General features: G+C 48.2%; 1 protein-coding gene across 1 annotated transcript in view; it reads left to right on the forward strand.

Annotated features, from left to right (window-relative positions):
• LOC139355524 (zinc finger protein 669-like) overlaps nucleotides 1–24093 on the forward strand; it is a 135276-nt gene that overhangs the window by 70870 nt on the left and 40313 nt on the right. The gene's annotated exons all lie outside the window — the stretch shown is intronic.

Consider the following 24093-nt stretch of genomic DNA (forward strand, 5'->3'; position numbering starts at 1 on the left):
TGCTGTATACGTTAGTGTACTGATGTACATTGTATACATGTGCCTATACGTACACTGCGCATGTGTGTGAATGCTGTAGTGCACCTACGTACATTGGATAAGAATGTATGCTATATGCATGTGTATACATATAGCAAATAGCATACCTGTGTACATACGGATGTGCATGTGTATGCCATATGCATGTACATACAGGTTATAGTATACCTGTGTACACTGCATATAGATGGGTGTACATGCTATGCATGTGCATACATGTTAGCGTACCTGTGTACATTTGCTATATGGACGAGTGTATGCTTTATGCTTGTACACACGTAGTGAACTTGTTTGTACACTATATATATTTGGATGTACACTCTATACATGTACACTACATGGATCTGGATGTGTGTGCACTTTGTACACATGTAGTGCACTTACATACACTCTATGTATTCGGATGTGTGTACGCTCTATGCAGGTACACGTATTACAGTGTACCATATACGTACACTATGTGGATGTAAATGTGTGTGTGCTCTATGGCACCAGGAACAGGGCTCCTGCAGGGATCCGAGAACGCACCATCTCGTTGGCATTGGAGAGTGTAGGGTGAAAACAGTTGTTTGTTGCAACCTAGTTGAAATTTGGCAGGTTACTCTACCCTTTGCAACGATTTAGGAACAGTCACTTCATTGATGTGTGTGTTCCTGAAATCATAAACAGCTCTGTGAGGTGTGTCTCATCCCCAGACGAGAGAGGGAACAGAAACAACAATGACTCGGTCACTTAAGTGAGGTAGAACTAACAGAGCAGCTGTCTAGCTTTCCGTATTACAACTTTGTCAGCAGCTCAATGAGAAATTGGCACTCATCAGGAAATGTGTCCACTTTCTACTGTTCTTGATTCGTGGTGTATTTACTGCCTCGTGTTATTCCTCACGATGTAGCAAAATCCCTCCTAGAGTTGTGAATATAAACAGTTCATGACAAATGTAGTATCTTCTTGGTTAACATTGAAAATGATATGTAAGTTCATCTTCAGATACTGTTTGGAAAGAAGAGAAAGAAGATGTTTAGGACAAAAGAATAGAGAGCTTTCAAGTAAACAGGGAAAATAAGGACTTTGTGCAAAATATTTCCGAATTTGAGAATACTAAATCTCACATCTAAGATCATAGGTAGTTTTTTTGGGGGGATTTTAAAATTAGTACTTGGTTTTCATGCCTTTGGGAATTTCACTCCTGATGGAGGATTGCAAGAATAATCTGATTTTTCAGAACAGAAGGACAGTCTGTCTCAAAGGTAAATTCCAGGTTCTACCATAGAGAAATAGAAATTGCTGCCAACGTTCTGTAAGGTTCTTCAGTTCTTTCCTCTTCTGTGGTTAAAAAACCATCTCTGGGTTTAGTCTCAGCCAAGTTCCTCTTATGAGGTTGCCTTACATTTCGCACAGCTGTTGAGAGTCTTCATCATTTGTAGTTAACTTGTTAAAAGCAAAACTTTGTACTAGTTAGATCTGAGCACCTTGAAGGCAGGGCTTTGTTTTATATTTTTAATAAGCAGCAGGGTGATGGCAGGGCTAGGGCCCTTCATCCCATCATGCGTTCCTCTGAGCTTTCAGAGTTCTCACTGTGCGGAGTGTGGTGTTGGCTGTTTAGGGTTTAAATAGGAATACGAGGCTCTGCGACTTGGGACGCTCTTACCACCTTCATAGAGAGCTTGGTGACAGCTTAGCATGACAGCTTGCACACCTGTTGTGTATACTTTATTACGACCCCACAGAAAGGGTATTGAGTTAAATGTGACTAATTTCTTGTGTTTGTTTTTCCTTTATTCCTAGTTACAGTCCCGATACTTTTTCTTCCTTTAAAATCTTGCTAATCGCTGGTGAATTAGTGATAAACTATATTTATGTGTTCTCTAAATCTAGCGATTTAATTGGAGGTCATTTTTCTTGTACCATGTGTCAGTGCTGTGTCAGGATGGTTCAGTTTTACGTTGTCAAAGGATTAACTAGAGCAGGATGCAGTCTTACTGGAACTTGCTCATTTATGAAATATAGGAACTTTATTTTTTGTTATACTCGAGGTGTGCTCAAATGTAAACATTTTGAGCCGTGTTAGAAGGATATACAAGATTGTAACGAAGAAATCAACAACTTGATCAAGTACCAGCTAATGAACTTTATGTTTGAAGTATATGGAACATGGACCTTGGCAATCAGTTTTCATCTTGACCTTTTATATTTCTACTAGAATCTTGGTCTGTCACCCAGGCTGGAAGGGTGGAGCACAGTAGTACGATGTCCATTCACTGCAACCTCTACCTCCCAGGTTCAAGCGATTCTTATACCTCAGCCTCCCTAGTAGCTAGGGTTACAGGGTGTGTGCCACCATGTCTGGATAGTTTATTTTTAGTAGAGATGGGGTTTTGCCATGTTGGCCAAGCTGGTCTCCAACTGCTGACCTCAAGTGATCCACCCACCTCAGCTTCCCAAAGTGCTGAGATTACAGGTCTGAGCCACCATCGCTGGCCTGACCTTCTGTTCTAATTTTGGTTATTCAGTCTCGATGACAGCACCTGGTTGTATTAACTTGGGGTAGAAAGCACAATTGAAATGAACTTCGTTGTGTATGTACGTGCTGACTTAGCGTTCATGGAAGCACTGTGAGGTGGGCATTGTTCCTGAAGGAAGGCCGGATGGGCAAGTCGGGACTTAGATACGGGACTTGTGGGCAGTCACTGTTGTCCCATGGCTGAGATCAGGCCTGTCTGTCGCCTGTACCCCGAACTCTTCTTAACACACGAACGAGCAACTGTCAAGAGTCGGTGCGCGAGTGTGATGTGGCCTGTGGTGTTTGCCTCACAGCCTTGCTTTGGCTCGGGGTAACAGGGCAACAGCTCCCTCCCTTGTGCGGCTGCCTGGGAGTCCCAGGAGAACCCACTGATACCGTTTATAAATGCCGGACATCGAACGTTCTCCTTGGTACCAGCACATCCGGAATCGGACAGTGCAGTTAGATTCTCGGCCAGCAAACCTGTACAGGAGTGTGTGAACTCTGCGTTTGCTTCTACCGGACAAAGGTGAATTCGTGGTCACTACTGGATGGCAACAGGTGTGGCCTCAGGAGCAGCACGGAGACAGGCACCCGGGTGCAGGAAGAGCATCTGCAAGAGGGGGTAGGGAATGTGACAGACGCACATGCGAGTTCAGCTGTTACCGTAGGGGGTGTGGGATGGATGAGACCAGATTTTCTCATTGTTGCCCCTTTCTGAAAAGGACCCTGAATTGACTTCTCTGTGGCTCCTCGCGCCTCCTTGTCAGGTTGGAGGAGACTGCGCCCCTGGCTCAGGCCTTGCTTGCGGCGACGGAAGCTGCTGTTTCTTGCCCTGCTCTCCCTGTGACGTCCTCTGTGCTGTTCTCCTCCGGGAACAGTTCTGCCGAGCAAGCTTGGACTCTGCTCCCTTCTGCTCTTGGATTTCATGTCTGGAAGGCTTGTGTTCTTTCCTGGTTTTTGATAATGCTGAGCTGCGTTTTTGCAGGGATCACACGTGCCCATAGCAGGGAGAAGAAGCCCCTTTGCAATTTTAACATCTTGACGCGCTCAAGCAGAGCTTGCTATTGAAGTTGACAGCCTCCTGTGTTTTTGTTTTGGCAGAAACTGAATTTCAGTCCTAAGACAGCTTCAGGACACTTGATCCTAGCTCTTCTCTCTCACTGCTCCCCTCGTGTGTGGCAGAAATCATATGCCCTGAAGTTTAGCAGTCCCTTCATTTGAAAATCAGTTAATGTATGCGATCCTCATGAGAATTTTACTTTTTATAAAAGCAATCACAAAGACTGGGTTTTGTGAAACCAGTGCTTTATGTGTATATTAATTGCACTCACAATAAGCTTTGTCTTCTAAATATTCCATGTTTTAGATTAGCCCTGGAATCATGCCCTGGAGTAGTTTTGCTTTTCCGCTTTTATTTTTGGCTAAGGTAAAGTTGAGAACATTGTGATATTAGGTGTAGTGAGCCCTTTTAGCTTCTTCTATGTCTGTTTTCCTTTAAGCCAGAACCAGTAGACTGATACCAGTTTGTGAACACCTGGCATCTCCCAGGCCTTTCCTGGGTCTTCCCTCCGCTGTCTCGTGGACAGAGCAGTCACTCGTGGAAGGTGAACCTGAGAATCTGTGTGTGGAATTAAGTAAATGTCATAGCTCTCTTCTGTGATGAACTGAATCACATTAAGCCCAGTAAATTGTAACAGCAGGTTTTGCACATACAAAGCATTGAACACCAGGACAGGTAACCAGGCTGCGACACTTCTGGTCCTGCACAAGACCTCCGGTATCACAGCGCATTTAACAAATTGGCAGCATTGAGTGTTTGAAAACGTTGTGTATGTGTCATGTCCGTGATTTTCGAGGGCCTGGAAAAACACCTCTGTGGTTATAGCAATCTTGATCAATGGGAGCTTAAGGTTAGTACTGGGGCAGACTGTGTTTTAAAGAATCAAGGTCTCTAGAGTATGTTTCAGTTTTCCCATGAAGAAGAAAGATGTTAGCTGTTCTTTCCTGGACTGTGGCTATCAGAGTGCCCCACCACGGTCACTCACACATTTACTTCATTTCCGTTTAACCGGGCTGGGCTTGGGCCAGAGTACTTCGGTTGTCAAATGTCATATGAGGCTGAGGAACTGTCTTCTGCTTCATCGTTGGCATATGGAAATACTGTTTTCCAAAGCATACTCTCCTTTATCATTTGTTTATATAAAATAATGGAATGATTATTTTAACTGTGCAGTTTCCTATGCTTGGTTATACAATTGCGGAAAGATAACGGTTTTATTTTGCTAAAATCTGTGCTAGGAATTGTGCAAAATCTTTGTGAAATGCCCAGTTTACTAGCTTAAGTTATAGATCTTTGTATAAAAAAGAAAAAGCCTATTGCTACAAGGAGCATTGTCTTTATCAGTGCAAAAAGCTTTAGACTTATTGGCTGTGTAGTCAGTAAAATGCATCAGAATGTGGAGAAAATTGAGAAAAGCATTGAAGTTTTAAAATCTGCTATGCAGTTTTCTTCAACTCCCTTGCAAGGTACTTAATTTGAATAAAAGACAGAATAAAGTGTTCCCATTGAGGAAAGTGGCAGGACTGTTGAGAATGTGTTCTGAATCTGAGCAGTCCTGCCACACTCGTCTGTGATGTGGTGGTGTCCATGGTATCACTTTTACAGAACTTTAAGAATGCTGCTTCTGTGAATAAAATACATTTATTCTTAGCATTTCAGTTTTGAGTTTTGAGAAGTGTAAAACGTATTAATGCTTTCTTTCCCTTACAGAATTTGCTTGTTCTTTTTTTTTTTTTTAAATGCCTACAAGACTCTGAAGCACATTAATCACTTGAAAAGAAAAAAAAAGGGCCTGGCGTGATGGCTCACGCTTAGTAATCCCAGCCCTTTGGGAGGCCGAGGTGGGTGGATTGCTTGAGCCTGGGAGATTGAGACCCAGGGAACCAGCCTGGGCAACCTGGTGAAATCCCATCTCTACTGAAAACACACAAATTAGCTGGACGTGATGACTGCACACCTGTAGTCCAGGCTACTCCAGAGGCTGAAGAGAATGGCTTGAGCCTGGGAGGCGGACCTTGCAGTGAGTGGAGATCACGCCCTTGCTGTCAAGCCTTGTTGACAGAGTTTGGACCCTGCCTGAAAAACAGCAACGTTCATAACGTATGGGTGAACTGCCCGGCTGCTCTGTCTAGAGTAGAATAAATCCAATTACATTTTTGTCTTTTATTAGCATTGAAATTTTCTTAATTATCCCTTTGTTTTCATTACATTGTAGCAATATATTGCTGCTTAGAGTCTGGAACAAGTAGGCTTCTCTGGATCAGGTCCTCACTGGATTGCTAAAACTCAGAATGATTTTTCCCCTCCTTGGATGTAACTTATAGAACTTTGCCTTTTGAGGTGATGTGTTGCATTTGATAGCGGACACAGGAACGCCCAAAGAATTCACTTACGGGGCTAAAATGTACGTGCTTTGTAGTGTTTCCCTCCTAGAATGAAAACAGTATCTCTCATTTGTGGGTCGCTGATGCTATTTGCTGAAAACATTTTACATTTTATTTATTTTAATTTTTTGAGACAGACTCTTGCTCTGTCACCCAGACTGGAGTGCAGTGGCACGATCTCGGCTCACTGCAAACTCGGCCTCCCAGTTTCACGCCATTCTCCTGCCTCAGCCTCCCAAGTAGCTGGGACTACAGGTGCCCGCTACCACGCCTGGCTAATTTTTTGTATTTTTGGTAGAGACGGGGGTTTCACCGTGTTAGTCAGGATGGTCTCGATCGCCTGACCTTGTGATTCGCCTGTCTCGTCCTCCCAAAGTGCTGGGATTACAAGCGTGAGCTGCCACACCCAGCCGAAAACATGTTTCTTTACTGCCTCAGTCCTCAGTTGGGTAGTCTGTTCTTTGTTAGAACATTCAGGGAGCGGGGACATCTTGAGTCTTGAAAGGCGCGCTCTGCGAGATAGGAATCTTCCGGCTGCTTATTTAGGGAATCCTCCTGGTTGTCATTTACTGGAGAACGCAGTTTCCTGGCTGCCCTGGTCTTTGAGGGGAGGGAGACTGAGGGGTCATTTTCCCACCTGGACCAACGTGTTTATTAAACCTGGCTTGTGGATCATTTGGATCTTTTTATGAAGGAAAAGCCACATCTGTGACTTTCAGATGAGTGGAAGTCATGTTAAAATATATATATATATATTTGGCTACTATGGAGAAGTTTTGTCCTTGGGACCTGTGAATACAGTCACGGGAGAGCAGAATGTTCACGGTGTGGGTGCCTACAGTGGACATGCAGAGTCACATTCTTCACAACTATTACGTTAAAAAGTGACAAATAAGAGAAAAATATTTTCCTCATGACAACCTCGGTAAGAAGCTGGCACTACTCTTGTTTTTGGAGGGGTGTGAAGGGAATATTGAGAAAGTGTCATCAACATTAGACTCACCCACTCTGCAAATCCTGTGCCGGCTGGAGTGAGGACCCCGTGACGGAAAGATGCACCCCTCTGCCCGGAAGGAGTTGAATCTTTGTGGCACTCAGGATGCACGGTTCTTCTCTATATAAAGGCAGAGTGTGAAACGCCGTGGAGGCTGAGAGAAGAGATGTGGTTAGCAAGTATGAGTGAGACGTTTGGGGCTTGTTAGCACCTATCGTCTGTGCAGCAAGCTTTGCTATCTGCACACGTGTGATCCTTAGAACACTGGCGTGTCGAGCCGTGAGGCTGTCAAGGGCCCCAGCTCCCGGCAGGCTGAGGAGTTCCCTGTTACCACTAGGATAACCGTGATTGAAGGCTGTCACTCAATCCCAAGTCCCCGAAGGGGGCTCCTTTCAGAGAGGAAAACACCCTTAGAGCCTCGGGCAGAATTCAGTGATTTTTCTTATAATGTTGCTTAGATTTCAGCACCTTAGCTGAAAGCTGGTCTCCCATGAGGTGAGCAGGAGCCTACCTCATTGCTTCAGCAAGGAAGATGCTACCCTCATGCTGGAATTTACTTCAAACAAACTTGAAAGCTCTGGCACCGCTGCTCATTTCCATACTGTAGCAGGCTATCTAAAATACGGAGCATGCCTTGGCATTTTGATTTTGTTACTCCTCTTGAAGGGCTCTGAGATGGCTCATCGCGAGTTAGACATTTGCAGAAATGATCAAACAGAGCTGCAGTCATCTTGCAGATCAAGTGAAGTTTTTTTCTGAAAGCTTGTTACAGGCTTAAATTTCTGATCCCGTTCCATCCACTGATCTTGTATGATTGGTTTCTTTTTGCACCCATTTGGGTCTGTGAAGCGTCTCCCCACCGTGGTAGAACTTTAGCTCTGATTTCATGCATGAGTCGGTATCCTCACTCCTCATCTGCGAGGAGAAAGCGCTGTAGCTCCTGCGTGGTTTCTGTCCCCTCCCTGCACGTGGATGGATTGGGAGGTATTTGTGGTGTGTGAACTTGCTACCCCCAGAGACTCCTTGTTCACTCCCTGGACCACACTCCTCCCTCCTGGTTCACTCCCTGGGCCAAACTCCACCCTCCTCCCTCCTGGTTTACTCTCCTGTGTCCCCACTCCTCCCTCCTTGTTCACTCCCCTGGGCCCCTACGCCTCCCTCATAGTTCACTCCGCAGGGCCCCCACTCCTCTCTACTCCCCTGGGCCTCATTCCTCCCTCCTCTTTCACTCCCCTGGGTCCCCACTCCTCCCTCTTGGGGGCGTGGTAGTTTCTGCTGTGCTTGTGCCAGCGCGATAAGGCTGAGTGGCAGCTCCAGGGCTGTGGCTGCTCACGCAGCTGTGGCGTTAGTGCAGAAAACTGTGGGGATGCAGCTGCCCTTGCTGTGATGCTTCGAGTGTCACAGTCGGTGTGGGAACCTGGGTGGGACGTGGATGTCCCAGGAAGGGACAGGAGCCTCCCCTCAGCCTCTGTCAAACACTTCTCAGCCAGGCGTGGTGGCTCATGCCTGTAATCCCAGCGCTTTGGGAGGCCGGGGCGGGCGGATCACCTGAGGTCAGGAGTTGGAGACCAGCTTGGCCAGTGTGGTAACTTTTGACACATTAAGAATTAAGGAAAATGACACTCACTTGTTTGCCTTGCTTTTTAATTGATGATTGGTGTAGCCCAGTAGTCTGAACTTGTTAAGCAACCATTCTTACTGAAAGATGAATCTTTAAAAGTCTCTTCCTCTGGACACGTCTTTGGCTGCTGTAATCAAATGCAATGTAATCAGCACTGGTTAATGGCTTTCCTTGCTTGGCTAACAAATGCTCCTCAGAAACTTTGGTTTCTTGTTATTTTAATTTATAATTATGTTTTAAGCCTTCTAATTTTTTTTAGCTTTCCTGAGAGTTGCGAATAATTGTGATGGGTGCTTAGTTTGGGATGTTGACATATACTCTATGCCCAGCTACTATGCCATTGTGTGAACACTGATTTGTCACTTTCTCATGAAGACTGATTTCACCTAGTTTGGTAAATTCTATTAATTTTAAGGAAAGGGGTGGAATGCAACTGCTGTTAGGAGGCTTTTTTAAGGATCGGGGAAATGTTGCCATGATGATTACCATTACAGAAGGAACATAAAAATACGTGCTGCCTTCAGTCATGATGAATATGTAAGTCTGCATCTGTGACTGCAGAAAACAGCAGCCCCAAATCTTAAAATCGTGTGGATGCACCAAGCCCATCTGCAGGGCACTGTGGAGCAGCCTGCATTAGCCGAAGTTAGCCCACAAGCCCTGAGGGATGGTGTCTGAGTTATGATAAGGCTCTGACTTGGGATTAAACAGGCCTCCAAGTACTGTGATATTCTAAACAAAGACACGATACTGCCCAGGGAGCCCAGTGGGCCCCTGTAGGCAGTGTAGGTGAGAAAAGGCTCTAAGGAAGATTCCTGCAGCTCAGCTACGAGGGTTCTGTAAGGCAGTAGACACATCAATGTTCACTTAGGAGTGTTGAGCTATATTCATTCCTTTTAAGCAGCCAGGCTTGTGTGTGTTTTTAGGGGCACTCACACAGCGCCCCTTCCACCCTCACTGCTGGTTGTGCCTGTTTGATGTTCTGTGTTAAGTGTGTCCACTCTCCAAATGTATCTCTGTCTCTAGAATATTTTAGAGTAGACCATTTATTGTTTAAACGCTTGCTTTTAGTGAGGAAGAAATCTTTAAAACGGGCCATACAGACCCTGCTATAAATGTTGAACAATGGAATGTGTAATGTTTAACATGTAGTGTTTAAAGTAGAAGACAGTTTAATTTAGAAATCCTGTTGCAATGCCAGTTTAAATTACCACCATCCGTATGCATATGGAAAAGAATGAGAGTGAATGTACAGAAATGGAATTTTCTCTATTTTGTAGAGATTCTGTAATGTATCAGATACAAGCCTCACTTTATGATTTAAATGCATGAAGCTGAAATTACAAAACTTGACAAAAACATGCCTTTGAATAGTGAGCCTTTATCCTCCTTGAAATAGTGATTCATTCACTAAAATGTCCACCTGCAACTTTGTCAAACACATTTGTTGCATTAGTTCTCAAGTGAGCTCAGTTTTCCAGACAGGGAGATTATTATTGCTTAGAGTTTGTCCTGATGATGTTGGTGAACAGGGAAAATCCTTTGACGTGGATCCTCTGTGTGTGTTACACATCAGACGCGGCCTGCCCAACCCTCTGCCTGTAACTGGGAACCTTGACTGTCGGGATCATTGTAGAGAACCTTGAGGAAAGCAAAACAAAAGGCCTCTGGAGTAGCAAAAGATGTAGCTGATTTCATGCAGTAAAACTTACACATTTTTCTTTAAAATGCATCATTTGGAACCTCAGCTTGCTGATTATTTTAGAATCACTGTAGTCTGCTGACAGCAGTCGTGGGAACAGGTGCATGGCCCGGCTGGTGCAGGAGGGTCTCAGAGCGGAGCCACACTGCTGACACCGAAGGAGGGACTGGAGCCATCATGCTCGTGACTCGTGCAGTTGGCCTTGGCTGACCTCCAGAAGAGGAAACGTCAGTATCCAAGGAGGAAAAAGTGTATTAATTTCATGAGTGTTTGCCTTCGCAATGGCTACAACCCTGAGTTTGTGTCACCTGCTGTCTCTGGAATGAGGAGTCTTCCCTTCCTGGCAGACAAGCTCTAGATGGGAACAGGAGCTGTGATTGCTGGATTGAAGAGGTTTCCTTCTTGGGGAGGTGGCCTTCGAGCCTGACATGAAGGAAGCTGTGACTGGTGGGAAAGGGCCTTGGAGACAGTGTATTTACCAGGAGGGTCAGTGACTGAGAACCATCCTGTTCCGAGTGTTGCCATTCTGGTTCTAGAGTAAACTTGGGGAGAAACAACAGCCAAAAGCCTCGAGGAATATTCCGTGATGTTGATCACGTTTGGTAGATTTGTTGCTGAGACTCTGAAATGAGAAGCCCTGGAGGTGCAGGTCTATCAGGCTGTGGGACGTGGGAGAGTTGCTGCCTCAGCTGTTGGAGTCCCTGTGCCAGAGGCTCAGTCCTGCAGAGACTTTTGCACAGTGGGCAACTGATGCCTCCAGTTGACTGTGAGTCCCTCAGATGAATACCCATGAAAGGCACCATATCAGTAAAGAGTCAAACTCTGTGAAGCAATTGGAGATTTATTCTGAGCCAAATGAGTTACCATGGCCCTTGATACTACCCTCAGGAGATCCTAAGAACGTATTCCCGAGGTGGTCAGAGCCCAGCCTGGTTTTATAGCTTTTAGGGAGACATGAGACAATTGATCAAATAAATGTAAGATGTACATTGGTTTGGTCTGGAACGGTGGGACAACTGGAAGCAGGGGTGTCCAGGTCATAGGTAGATTCGAAAATTTCCTGATTGACAGTTGGTTAAGAGAGTTGTCAGATAAGGGGTTGTGGAGACCAAGGCTTTGTCATGTGGAGGGAATCCTCCAGGTAGCTTCAGAGAGAATAGATTGTAAATGTTTCCCATCAGACTAAGAGTCTAAGTTCTGTCTAATTCCAGAAGGGAGGTGGGGTGATGAGGCAAGTCCGACCCCCCGGCGATCATGGCCTGGACTAGTTTTTCAGATTAGCTTTGGAATGCCCTTGTCAAAAGCAGGGGCTGTTCAGATGGCCAAGGGTGCTTCAAATTCTAATGTTTTCACATCCAGAAAGTGATTGTGTTTTTTTCTGTGGATGACAGCCAGTGTGGTAATTAATATTTTATTAGCAGATTAATTTGGAAGTCAATGTGTTTTCAAGTATGTTAATTATTAAGTCATCAACAAACAGAGAAGGGCTTTGAAACCAGCCTGAGACTCAAGAGGCTCATCAAAGAAAACGATGGACTTGGGAGAACTGATTCACGTGTTTACTGTGCCAAGTTTCAGGCATTATGAGAAGTCTGTGCTGATACATTGTGACTTGAGAACTTAAATCTTGATGGACTCTTAAGAGTGAGGCTTTTTTTCTTTTCTTTTCTTTTTAAATGGTCAGTGTTTCTGTCTCCTGTGTTTTGTCTTCCAGCCGCTGAGCACTTTAGGTTTGTGTTCACGTGGCCTTGTTCTCTGAACCACCCGCTTTGCGGCTCCTCTGTCCTGCCCGCCTTAATCGCGTCTTCCCTGACCCGTGGGTTTTATCTCGAGGACTGTTCTCCGCTGTGTGGAGTGGAGGATCAGTGGACACTGGCTTTACCGACTCATTTTCTGTTTCTGTGTAGCTCCCAGTTTCTCAAAATCATAATTGTCTTGGATTCCCTGTGGAACTGGGAGTCAGGCCTTGGTCGCAGTGCTAGGTGGCCTTGGGTGCAATACTGGGGAAGGAGGGAGAGATGAGAACAGGAAAGACGGGTTTGTCAGAGGAAGGAACCCTTTACCGCATTCCTGTGTCTGTTTTAGGTTAAAGATGAATGGCCGGGTGGTGGATGTCTCCCCTGCTGTGGCTGGACCTCGCTGTGCTGAACCCTGAGCAGGGGCCCCAGCAGCTGCCTCCTGCCAGGCCGGGGCCACAGGGCTGGGCTGCTGCCTCTGGGGTGGGTTGCGAGGGCTCGTGCCAAGTTGCAAGGGTCTGCACCGCTCCTGTGTGACCTGAGGGGCATGGGGGAAGCTGGTCTGTGCTCCTTACCTGGGAGAAGTTGAGCTCACCTGGGCCCAGAGCCTCGGGGGAGGTATTAAGGCAGAGGCCTGGAATTCCTGCTTTCCCCAGACAACAAGAAAGCTCAGTGTTGCACCTGCTCTGAGATGCCCTCAGCAGCCATATATAGTTGATTTTAACATGAGGGAAGGTGCCAATTAACCCGGCTCTGTGGAGAGCTTTGAGGAGTTCAGGCCCTGGGCCCCGGGCTTTTTAATATGTTCCTTCCTGAACAAAAAACAACAAAAGATCCCTGTGGCTGATGCCGACTGCGTGGGGTAGGACATACCGAGCTTGCCCCTGAGTTTCCTTGGTGCTCCTCCCAGCCCCCATGGACACCAGCCTTTCCAGGCCGAGGCTTGTCCTGTTTAGACCCTCGTTGGTGGGGTCTGTGGTCCTGGATTGAGGGCCCAAGCACTTCTTTCATTATTATAAATGATTCACCCGAGATACACGGCTGCCCCCAAACATCTCACGAGCATGAGATACAGCCAGTGCTGCTGCCCCAAACTCATAATTCCAGTGGAATGAGGAAATTTTACTTTTAATGTGCTCGTGTGACTCAGATGCAAATATTCAATTCCCGTTAAACTTTCAAGACCTTGAGAACCTCTGAAATTCCTTGGAAGCCGTTCCTTGGCCCCACGACTAACTCTCCTGTGGAAGGGAGGCTGGGGTGGTCCGCGGGGTCTGGGGTCCCGCTGCGTTCTCCAGGATTCCTTAGGTTTTATCATTAGTCCCAGCTCTTCAGCAGGTGGAGCTGATTGACTCTGACATTTCCATTACATTGTTCTTGTGTTGCCTCAGTTAACTTAGAATAACCAGTATTTACCAGAAATAATTGATGGCGAGATGGGAATTATTGGTGATTCCCTGACATAGACAGCCTGTATAGATAAGTGTGTTACACGGTGTCTGATTTCTGAGATGTTGGTCCACACCTTCTCAGGAACACACTTTCAGGGGTAGATTCCTGTGCAGGAGAAGCTGCTTTAGCCCGAGACGCAATGGCGGCCCCTGCACTGGCATGGCAGGGTGGCTGTGTGACTGGGCAGGGCTGGACATGCTCCTGTCTGACCCTGCGCTGGGCGCCCACCTCCGCACCACATGTGTGTCGAGGGTGCCTGCCTTTGTTCCCCCAGCTCGAACTCATAGAATTGTATAACTTCCTGACACATTCCTGCATAGAGATGATTAGATCTGGGGGCTGAATCTCAATCTGACATGCATGTAGGTAAATTATTCACGTAAATGACTTGGGTCCTCCACCTTCAGGGTCAGGAGGCACGAGGTGGGTTTGGAGACAGCTGCCTGGCCTCAGGAAGTTTCTCTCAGAGCCTGTTTCTTTCACTAGCAAAGTAAGTGATGCCTACCTCACCAGGCTTCACACACACGCTCAGTACTCAGATGCTGTCTGGTCTTTGTTATAGTTAGTATTTGGGGAACAGCGTGGCTGGTAAGAAAATGTGTTATTTTTACAATTTATAGAATGTCATACAAGGCAAGCGTGAAACCGGGACACTACCTTAATCTGAAGATGCTGGTGCTTAGTCTTCTCCTCAAGCATTTTGTTGTAATTCTGGTGTGTGTCAGCCAAGTCATATGACGGTACCGCGTGCGTGATGCCAGCTCAGTTACCTTGGAACGGGGAACCTGAGGCTGCCAGGGAGCATCCCTCCTGCCTCCAGTCCTCGGGGGTTTCTCTCTTTCTCTCCTTTCCTCTGTCCCTCCCTATCCCCCAATCCTCCTCACCACTCCTGCTCCCCTCACTACCCTCCTCACTTACTCTACAACAGAGGTCCAGACTTTGACAAATCTCAGCTGGGCCTATTTATCGCTTGGCTGGGAAACCAGAGGGAAAGGGGCCCAGTTACTACAAAAATAGAGAATTGAAATAGAATGTGAGGTACTTTTGCGTCTTGTTTTTTATTTTAATCTGAATATAAAAGGCAAGTGTCAAACAAAATCGATGCTAACTGCGCCACTCAGCTCTGAGTCTGCCTTGTCGGGGCTCCTTGGGTTCCCATGCCCTGGCCTTCTCCATGAGCGTCTGGACACGCCGTGGCTGTGAAAGGAGCATTCAGTTATGGTCCTTTGAATGTTCCAGAGTCATGTGTAATAAAAATCTTCACGTTTACCCACAGCCAAGTCTTGATTTAATAACAGGTACTGCAGGTCTGTAGGATGGGCTGAGCCTCTGTTTTAGAAGCAGCCGCACCATCTGAGGGGCAGGTCCGTATGGGCTGGCAGGCGGCCTGGTCCTTGGAGCACAGGGTGGACCTGACTCAGTCCTGGCAGTGGGGGGCCTTGCAGTTCTAGAATGTAGTGACGCAACCTGTGGCATAAATACAAAGCCTCATGTGCCCCCATGAGAAGCTGGGGCTTCCCCTCAGTACTGTGGTGTGCTGTGTTTGTGATCGTGCAGATGTAAAAGGGTGAGGGAGATGTCTAAAAACCAGGCTCCCAAAGACAGTCCTTCATGTCTGGTGCTTTCATGTGTATATGCACACGTGTTTGACGCGTGTACACCTTCACACGTTCACCTGTTTCATGCGTGTACACCTGTTCGTGTGTTCATACACCTGTTTCGCGCATGCGCCTGTTTCACCTGTGTATGTGCCTGTGCATTCACCCCGTATTGCATCATACGTTGTATTTTACAGATTGGGTATTTTCAGTTTGTATCGTGAGCTTGTAACGACTTCGTGAAGAAAAGAGAGGGGCCCTGGCAGCCTTTGGCTCTGAGAAACGTGATGTCAGAGGAACAAATGAGACAGCCCGGGTGAGACCAGCAGAGGCCATGGTGGCCTTGGGAGTCCGTGCACATCCACTGTCTGTCGCTGTGTAACAAGTGACCCCAAAACCTAGGGGCTTGAGGCAAAGTACACGTACGACTGTACAGCTTCTTCAGGTTGGAAATATAGGGCAGCCCTGCTGAGCGGCTCTGGCCCAGTCCCCCGGGTCACCGTGAAGATGCTGTCCAGGGCTGCAGCCATCTGTAGGCTCAGCTGGGCTGGAGGTTCTGCTCCAGGATGCTGTGCTGACGTGTCTGCGGGCAGAGGCCTGGTCCTCCACACCTGGCCCCTCCCTGGGGCTGCCAAGTGCATTCCTGCCCAGGGCCGCTCCTTTCCCCAGAGACGTAGCAGGGCTGGTCTTATGCCCAGCGTCAAGGTGGCCGGCTCAGGAGCAAAGACTTGTTTCCCCTACTCAGCGGCTACTCCTGCAGGGCTGGGCGACAGTGGAGGTCGCGCAGGAAGGTGTTCGCTGAAGACCGTGCTCTGTGACTTGACGGGTGTTCCTCCCAGGAGGGTGAAATGGAGATTGGATGCCGGGAGCAGTATCCTGCGTGACCCCACGTGTAGTGGGGTCACAGCAGAGCTAAGTCCTTCCTTTACAGATACTTTTCAGAGTTTGCCCGCCTTTAGATTCTCTGATCAAGGTGTCTGAGGAGGGTCCCAGGAGTCTGCCACCTGCCAGGCCAAGGAGGTTCCCTGCATGTGGCTGTCCCCTGACACCTCGAGAAACGTGACTCAAGAGAATCACCGGAGTTTCCTAAATGAGTCACCTGCCTTCTCTTCCCTTTGCTTTCATGCCTCCCCCAGGGTGGGTCAGTCCTGTCAGCCGCAGCGATACCTGCATGCTGGGGTTCCAAGGAGATTGGGGGTGTGTGTGGTCCCCCAGGGAGATTCGGTGACTGAGGATGCTGTCATAGCAGCCAACATGTCCCTATTGTTTTCACTTTTAATGAAGTTCAGTTACTAGGTTTTCTGAGGCACAATGATGTCCTTGTGAAAAATTGGTGATCAGGGAACCAAGTAAGTGTGGGAAAAAGATCCTACCCTTAAACCTAAAAAATGATGAAACAGCAAAGAGCCATGAGGAGCCCATGAACCTCCTCATGGGGCGGTGAGGAGACACCTCAGTAATGGCTTAAAAAAAAAGTGATAATACTGAAGAAAAGGTAAACTAAATTTTGGGTCTCCTATGGGTGAAGAGATTGTGGTTTACATTTTGGAGGCATGCATTTATATACTTACTTATTTTTCTTTGTTGGATTTAGAATTAGTTGAAATAATTGTGTTTTTTTAATTTAAAAAAATTGGGGTATACGAAGTCTAATCCCTTTGTGATATTTCTGTACTGTGAGACTCCACATACAAAAGTGAAGCCCAGACTGTCTGTCTCTAATGAACCAGAGAGAGGTGGTCATCTCCTGCAGGCCGGTCTGGTCTCCAGGCATCTGGCCATCCTCCCAGTCTTGGGCACACCTGCATCACTGGTGCTTCCTGCCAGACTGTGACTGCCCAGGTTTCAGGAGCACCCGGAACAGTTTTCCTAGGGGCTCCTGCTTTGTCCTGGCTCCTGGAAGCACAGGCTTTTGATGAAGGACTCTCCCCACTGCCAGGTAAATTGGTGATTGCCCCACAGTCTGTATTTGTCGCATGGGGCACAGAGAGTCCCGGCGTGGTGTCCTGGCCCTGGAGCCAGCTCTAGGACTGCCCGGAGGCCTTGCCTCCCCCCCTCATCTGGGAACAACAGGGTGGTGGGGAGGAGAAGGGAAGCAGGGTCTTGCCCCTTCTGCGTCTCGAGAACACGGGAACACATCGTCCCATTGCCTCGCACCATTCACAGCCCAAGCTTGTGTGAAGTATTATTTTATAACCTCCCCTGACAATGATGTATTTTATATAAGCAGCACATAAAGTGGTAATTTAATACCCTATCGAGCAAGATTAAACAATAAGGAGCAGATATCACTGTAGAAAAGTTACTTTATCCGGGAAACATTTATCTACTGCAGGTGGATGTGAATCATGGCTTCCTCCTCGGTGGCTCCTGACGAGCCTGTGAGATTCTGTCCTGTTCGCCACTGTTAGTTATAAGCTACACCTTTCCTTCTATGATGTTAGTTACAAGCTCTACCTTTCCTTCTATGATGTTTATTTCTTGCCTGTTCACCACTGTTACAGTTAAAAGCTATACCTTTTCTTCTGCGATGTGTATTTCTTCCCTATTCACCACTGTTAGTTACAAGCTATACCTTTTCCTCTGTGATGTATATTTCTTGAAGGCATGGACTAAATCCTAATTCCACAGTATTCGATGCACATACTCAAGAGATACTTGTTTGAATGAATGGATTAATGGAAAATAGAAGTGGTGACTTCACTTTTAATTCATTATGTCAAACTTTGTTTACACGGAAAATTTTATGGTCCTTTGGAAAAACAGGGCCTCTGTGCAGGGTTGTTAGAGATTATGAGAGTGCCACAAATGGCTCTGTGGCTCTAGGCTCACAAAGGGCTTGAGGGACTTGGTGGCGGCACCTGTGTTGAAAACGGAGTTCTGCAAATCCATTCGAGTGACCTGCCAGCACACACAGCCCTCCTTCCCAGTTGATTTCTGCAGAGGCTTCTTCTGAATGCCCCAGGTGAACGTGGGTTCAGCCAGCACTGCTGGGCTTCCACAGCAAGCCAGGGTGCTGCAGGGATGAGAGAGAAGAGGGGCAGGACCAGGATCTTCCTGGGCCCCAGTGCCTGTGTGGGGACACTGCCTGGCCTGGCTCTTCTGGGGGAGGTCAGGGAAATGATGGCATGAAGGGACTGTTGGTATGAGTCGCTTGCTCAAACACAGATCCCAGGTCTGTGTGGGAGGCAAAATAGAAATTTATGTGGGTATCATCAGTAACATAGCAAACATAGGCTTCTTCCCTAGGGTGGGTGACCCTCTTGCTCATCTGCTGAGCAAAGGCCCGGCCCGGCCCGGCCCGGCCCGGCCTTCTGCGCCTCCATAGTGAGCTTTTCTCAAGCTCTGTCCACTCCGTGGAGATGGCCAGAGCCAGGGCAGACATGGGGTGTTTTCCACTTTTTATTTATTTTTTCTTTTTTGAGATGGAGTCTTGCTCTGTCACCCACCAGGTGTCTGCCAACACACCAGGCTAGATTTTTACGTTTTTAGTAGAGTCAGGGCTTCACCGTGTTAGCCAGGATGGTCTCGATCTCCTGACCTCGTGATCTACCAGCCTCGGCCTCCCAAAGTGCTGGGATTACAGGCGTGAGCCACCGCACCCGGCCAGGTATTTGTCAGTTTTTGTAAGCTACATTTAAAGAATGAAACAGACCGAACAGAATTACTTCCTTTTGAATATTTAATACTCAGTCTACCAGAACACTTCAATATAGTTAATGTATTCAAATAATAAGAAAGAACTTTCCCTCTGTTCCAAGGAAAAAGTATAAACAACCTTTTACTTGTCAGGGATTTCACTGTTTCTAAAAAGCCAGGAAGCACTTTTCCTGAAATAGACCCATCTCTTCCTCTGCATAGACCCTATGAACATTTTAGCTACATTTCTGCTGTGTCTTGATGTGATAGATTATAGAAAATTCCTTACTACTGGAACTTCACGATGCTTTCCTTTTAAACATCAAATAGAAAGTATGGATAGCAAATCTCAGATTAGTTGCCATTCTCGGTCTTGGTAGAGCTGCCACCAACAGCCTCTGTCAATTACAACAGAGTGTGTCTCCCCAGCAACCGGCTTAGATTGCAGACCGAGCCAGGCTCACCCAGGATTCAGTGCAATGTCTTCCAAAGCCGTAACCACTGCTCTTGGAGGAGACTTGAGAAGTCCTCCCTTTGATGCCTGTGCATGGCTTTTCTCCGACCACAGCAGCTGCAGCAGCATCTCAGAGGATGCCGGCAGGGGTGTCCTGGGTATTGACACCACGGTAGGGGCCTGCAGTGTCTGAATGAAATGCGCCGTGCCAGTGAGCACCCTAGAGGAGTCCACAGCCATGTTTCAAATGTGCAGTGGCCCGAGGTGAACCCCAGAGCACTGAGGAGCTTGGAGTTGACCTGTCACAACTCCACTGAGAGAGCTGACTGAATTCCGAACCTGTGCGGGCAAAATATGGCTGTTTGCGCTTGGCCCCTTCTCAGTCCAGGGCAAGGGATGTTGTCTGCACAGCTAGTGGGAGCTTAACTCTGTGCACACTCGGGGCTGAGTCACGCTCCTTTCTGTGAGCCAAGGGAAGATAGACAAGCCGAGCTCTCCTGGAAGAGGGCCCTGACGAGTGGAAGCTGAGCTTCAAGATGGTGTTGTGGTGTGCGTGGCGGGTTCGGAGTTGGTGCGTGCTGAGTGGGGGCCCGGCTGCTGCTGTCACTATTGGGCTCAGCAGACGCTGTGGGGGACGTGGCTCCTGTTGTACTTGGTGGTTTTCTCCTCACAGAGGTGGGTTTCCCTGCGATGAAGGTGTCAGTGCTGTGACAGGCAGCCTGGCAGGAGGAAGGTGCTCGTGGGGTTGTGCCCCGAGGCCCCCTTCCTCTTGAGGAGCAGGAAGGGGATTTGGGACCCTGCTTCCGGCTGTGCTCCCTTGCTAGGTTCTTGGCCTCGGGGGCCGGGAGAAGCTGAGTGCAGGCCTGAATCCTGGATCCCTTCCATAGCCTCCGTGGCGCTTGTGGTGGCATGCGGGACGAGGCCCTTGGAACTCCAAGCCCTACCCTGGCATGCCCGCCCATTGGGGCGTCTCGGGCACCTGCTGTGTGCTAGGCTCCGTGGTGGGGTGGGCGGTAGCAAGGGCTGTGGGGTAGAGTGGACACGGATCGCGGATGATGATGAGAAGCATCAGGGAGGCAGTGAGAGCACAGCTGAGACCTGCAAGGAGGGGACTGGCTGTGGGTGTTGGGGCTCAGGGAGCTGCCTCTACCCAGAGCCACAGTGGCCAGTGAGGGCAGAGCAGGGAACCGAGGCCCAGGGAAGCCGTGTGTATGGTTCGCATCAGGTGTGCAGGTCTGCCGGGCTGTGCTGCCCTTCTCAGTCCTGGCTGGGCCTGGGGTCCCAGAGGGAACGGAGGGTCTTCGCATCTCCTTCCTCTTGCTTCCCTGCTGCTTCCTGGTCAAGGGATGCTTCTTTATTGCAACTCTGGCAGTTATTCTGCATATTAAGAGGAGTTTCACAAAATCGTAGTGGGGGAGGCGGACTAGGGATTCATTTTTTTTTTTCTCCCCCTGATTTTACACGGAGGCTTCTACTATCCCTTAGTGTAGAGGCAGAGTGCAGATGCTCTACAGTTCTCTGTCCAGGAAGAGAAGAGCTGCTGGGAAGTCACAGATCTGATCCTTGCAATAGCACTGACATTTTAAAGTGGGAAAATGCTGATGTCTATAATAATCAGAGTAAAACTTCAGTAGCTTCAACATAAAGATGTCGAGATGATCTTAGAGCCATTTTGTCCCTAGATCCTTCTGCAGTGTGGAGTGTGACATCTCTACCAGCTTCTGGTCAGTGGCTGCCTGTGGGTAACTGAATGCTTGAAGTGTAAAGGAGAAACTGACCTTCTAATTTTATTTTTTAGTCAAATTTAAATAGCTATATGGGCCGGGCACCGTGGCTCATGCGTGTATTCCCAGCAGTTTGGGAGGTCGAGACGGGTGGATCATGTGAAGTCAGGTGTTCAAGACCAGCCTGGCCAACAAGGTGAAATCCCGTCTGTACTTAAAAATATAAAAAATTAGTCGGGCGTGGTGACAGGCGCCTGTAATCCCAGCTACTAGGGAGGCCGAGGCAGAAGAATAACTTGAACTTGAGAGGCAGAGGTTGCAGCAAGCCGAGATCGAGCCACTGCACTCCAGCCTGGGTGACAGAGGGAGACTCTGTCTTAAGGAAAAAAAAAGATTTTAAAAAACCCTACATGCCCCTAGTTGCCTCTGTAGGAGACGGCATGGTTCCAGAAGGTAGACTTTGTGTTGAGGACTCTGCAGCGTCAGGCTGGAGACAGTCTCCCTTCCTAGCAGCGTGGGCCCCTGGGCTGTTCTTCTACCAGAAGGGATGGTGGCATCTCTGGGAGGTATCTGTGGACTCAGATCTGTGTGGATTAGTGACTTGTGTTACTCACAGATACTTAATTTTATGGGTAAATGAATACCTGGACTGGCTGCAACTTCAGGGCGAGATTCGGGAGTAGGGAGTGAAAAGTGATGACGGAACCCTGGGCTTGTCCTGCCGCCCCCAGGACCCGGTCGGGGTGCCTTCTCGTCTGAAGTCCCAGCACGTGGTCAGGGTACCCCTCCCCTCTGAACCCCCCAGGAAGTGATCGGGGCACCACTCCCCTCTGAACCCCCCAGGAAGTGATCGGGGCACCACTCCCCTCTGAAGCCCCAGCACCTGGTCGGGGAGCCCCTCCCTTCTGAATCCCCCAGCACATGGTCGGGGAGCCCCTCCCTTCTGAATCCCCCCAGCACCTGGTCGGGGCGCCCCTCCCTTCTAAAGCCCCCAGACCCTCCTGGCCTGCGGTGCTGCTTCTCCAAATGCTGCCCTTGGCTGTTTTCCAGGAGTCATCTGCACCCGAGCAGGCTGCGTGTGTCATTTCTTGTCGGATCTGGGGTGTCAGTGAAGCTCATTTATCTTGTCTTCCTCCTCACGTGCCGTATCTCACCTGTTGTCTGCCCGAGTTCGTGTGAGTGCGTGTTGTGCGTTCTCTGGCTGTACTCGGTGCTTAGGTGACAAGAACGTCTTAGAGCAACGGACTGTCTGCTCCAAAGGACGCTGTGCATGAATCGAGACACGGTTTACTTGTGGGGTTTAAATTTCCTGGGTGTTGGAGACAATGAAGGGGAAACAAGGTCTAAAAAAGCCCCTGGGGATGAGGAAGGCAATAATGAAAAAAATTACTCTATATACACTTAGCAATTGATTTAATTTGTAGGTGAATTTTGCATTTTGGGAGCTACTAAAGCTACTGTTTATAGGGATTCCTTGATGAGCTTCTTGTTTTCTGTCAAGTAGAAAGTAAAGTGGATCGGTTTTGCCTTTAATTCTGACTGACTAGAATCTACTTCCTTTCCCCCCCCCATTCACGTTAGGGTGGGGATTGGACTAGAAGAGCTGTAGGATCTCCTTATTTCTGATCTTAAATGAATTTTTTCTTTACTCACTTTTTTTTTTTTTTTTTTGGGTGAGCTGCTACTTTTTCCTTCAATGCACTGTTCTTTGGTTTGGGAAATGTGCTCAATTTGTACCGTGCTTTAAATGTAAACAGTGGTTCTAAATTGCTACTTTTCGTTAAAGTTAGATATAGCATCTTAATTAAAATGTCATCTATAAATCAGGCACAGTCTGGGGCCTGGAGACCCCTCTTGTCACTTCCTTCCAGCTGTGTCTCCTTCCCTGGCCACGTTGCCCTGGCCACATCTCCTCCCCACACCACGCCGTGTCATCCCCCCACCACGTCACCTCTGGTCACATGACCTCCCTCTTGGCCACATCACCTCTGGCCTCACTGCCTGCCTCCCTCCCTGCCTCCCTCCCTCCCTCCCTGGTAGCCTCTGTGATTCCCGCTGTCTGCCCTCCCGAGGGTCTGTTCAAGGCTCCTTCCCCGTTTTCCGCTCCTGAGTGGGTCTCGGGGCCTGGATGTTTCACAGGATGCAAGTTTCTTCCCTTCCGGCTGTGGGTCTCTGAGCGACAAGTCCAGAGAGGGCACTAAGCTCTCCTTACCAACCTGGGGGCCCCGAGCCCTGACCGCTGACCACCAGGGCTTTTCTGCAGCGTGTGGGGCAGACTCATGCATGAATTGGACTAAAAAGATGCTTCCAGGAATCCTTGTTTTAAGTGCACTGGAGCAGAGATGGGGAGAGGGGACCACCTGGTTTGCTCAGAACTTGGTCCTGATCACAACCAATGAGGCAACATAAGCACCTCCTAAATGAAGCATTCCACACACTGATTTTACACATGATGGTTGTGATGGCTGGAAAAGGCCTCACACAGTGAGTGAGTTTGAGCTGCATTTGAAGGAAGAACAGGTCCCTGCCGGTGGAAATGAAAGATAAGGGTGACCCAAGCCATCAGCAGCAGCGGGGGTGGGGTGGTGCAGACTCCCCATGGATGGTGGGCATGGCTGAAATGCAGGAGAGGGCAGGGGTGCGAAGGAACAGCAGGGTGGCATTAAAATCTCTCTGCAGAGAGGGGACGTGACTGAGATATTATCACATGTATACAACTGAGAGATGATTTGAGGAGGATTTCTGGGAGCCTGTGGGAAGAGCACGTGGTCATCATCAGTTCCCGGGATCTCTTTTTATGAAGTGAAAACAGTCATGCCTCTGCCTATCTTGTGAGCTGTTAAGATCAAATCAGATAATCTTCAGCGAGCCTTGTAAATGCTAAAGGTTATGACAGACTGTTCCAGCCCGCTTGTCTCCACCCTCCTTTCCTCCTGGGTAACGTGAACCCTGCTGGGTACCTCACTATCTGCCTGGTTTCCTCCTCCATAACATGAGCCCTGAGTACTTGCTGGGTACCTCGCTGTGCACCTTCCTTCCTCAGTAACGTGAGCCCTGAATATTTGCTGGGTACCTCGCTGCCTGCCATACAGCTGGCTGTAGAATTGTCAAACGCACTTGACTGGCACATAAGCAGAAGTGCTCGCCGGGCCTTGGGAGGGCTTTCTGACATGTGGGTGTCTGCTTT

The sequence above is a fragment of the Macaca nemestrina genome, chromosome 7, assembly GCF_043159975.1.
Source record: "Macaca nemestrina isolate mMacNem1 chromosome 7, mMacNem.hap1, whole genome shotgun sequence".
Taxonomy (NCBI): domain Eukaryota; kingdom Metazoa; phylum Chordata; class Mammalia; order Primates; family Cercopithecidae; genus Macaca; species Macaca nemestrina.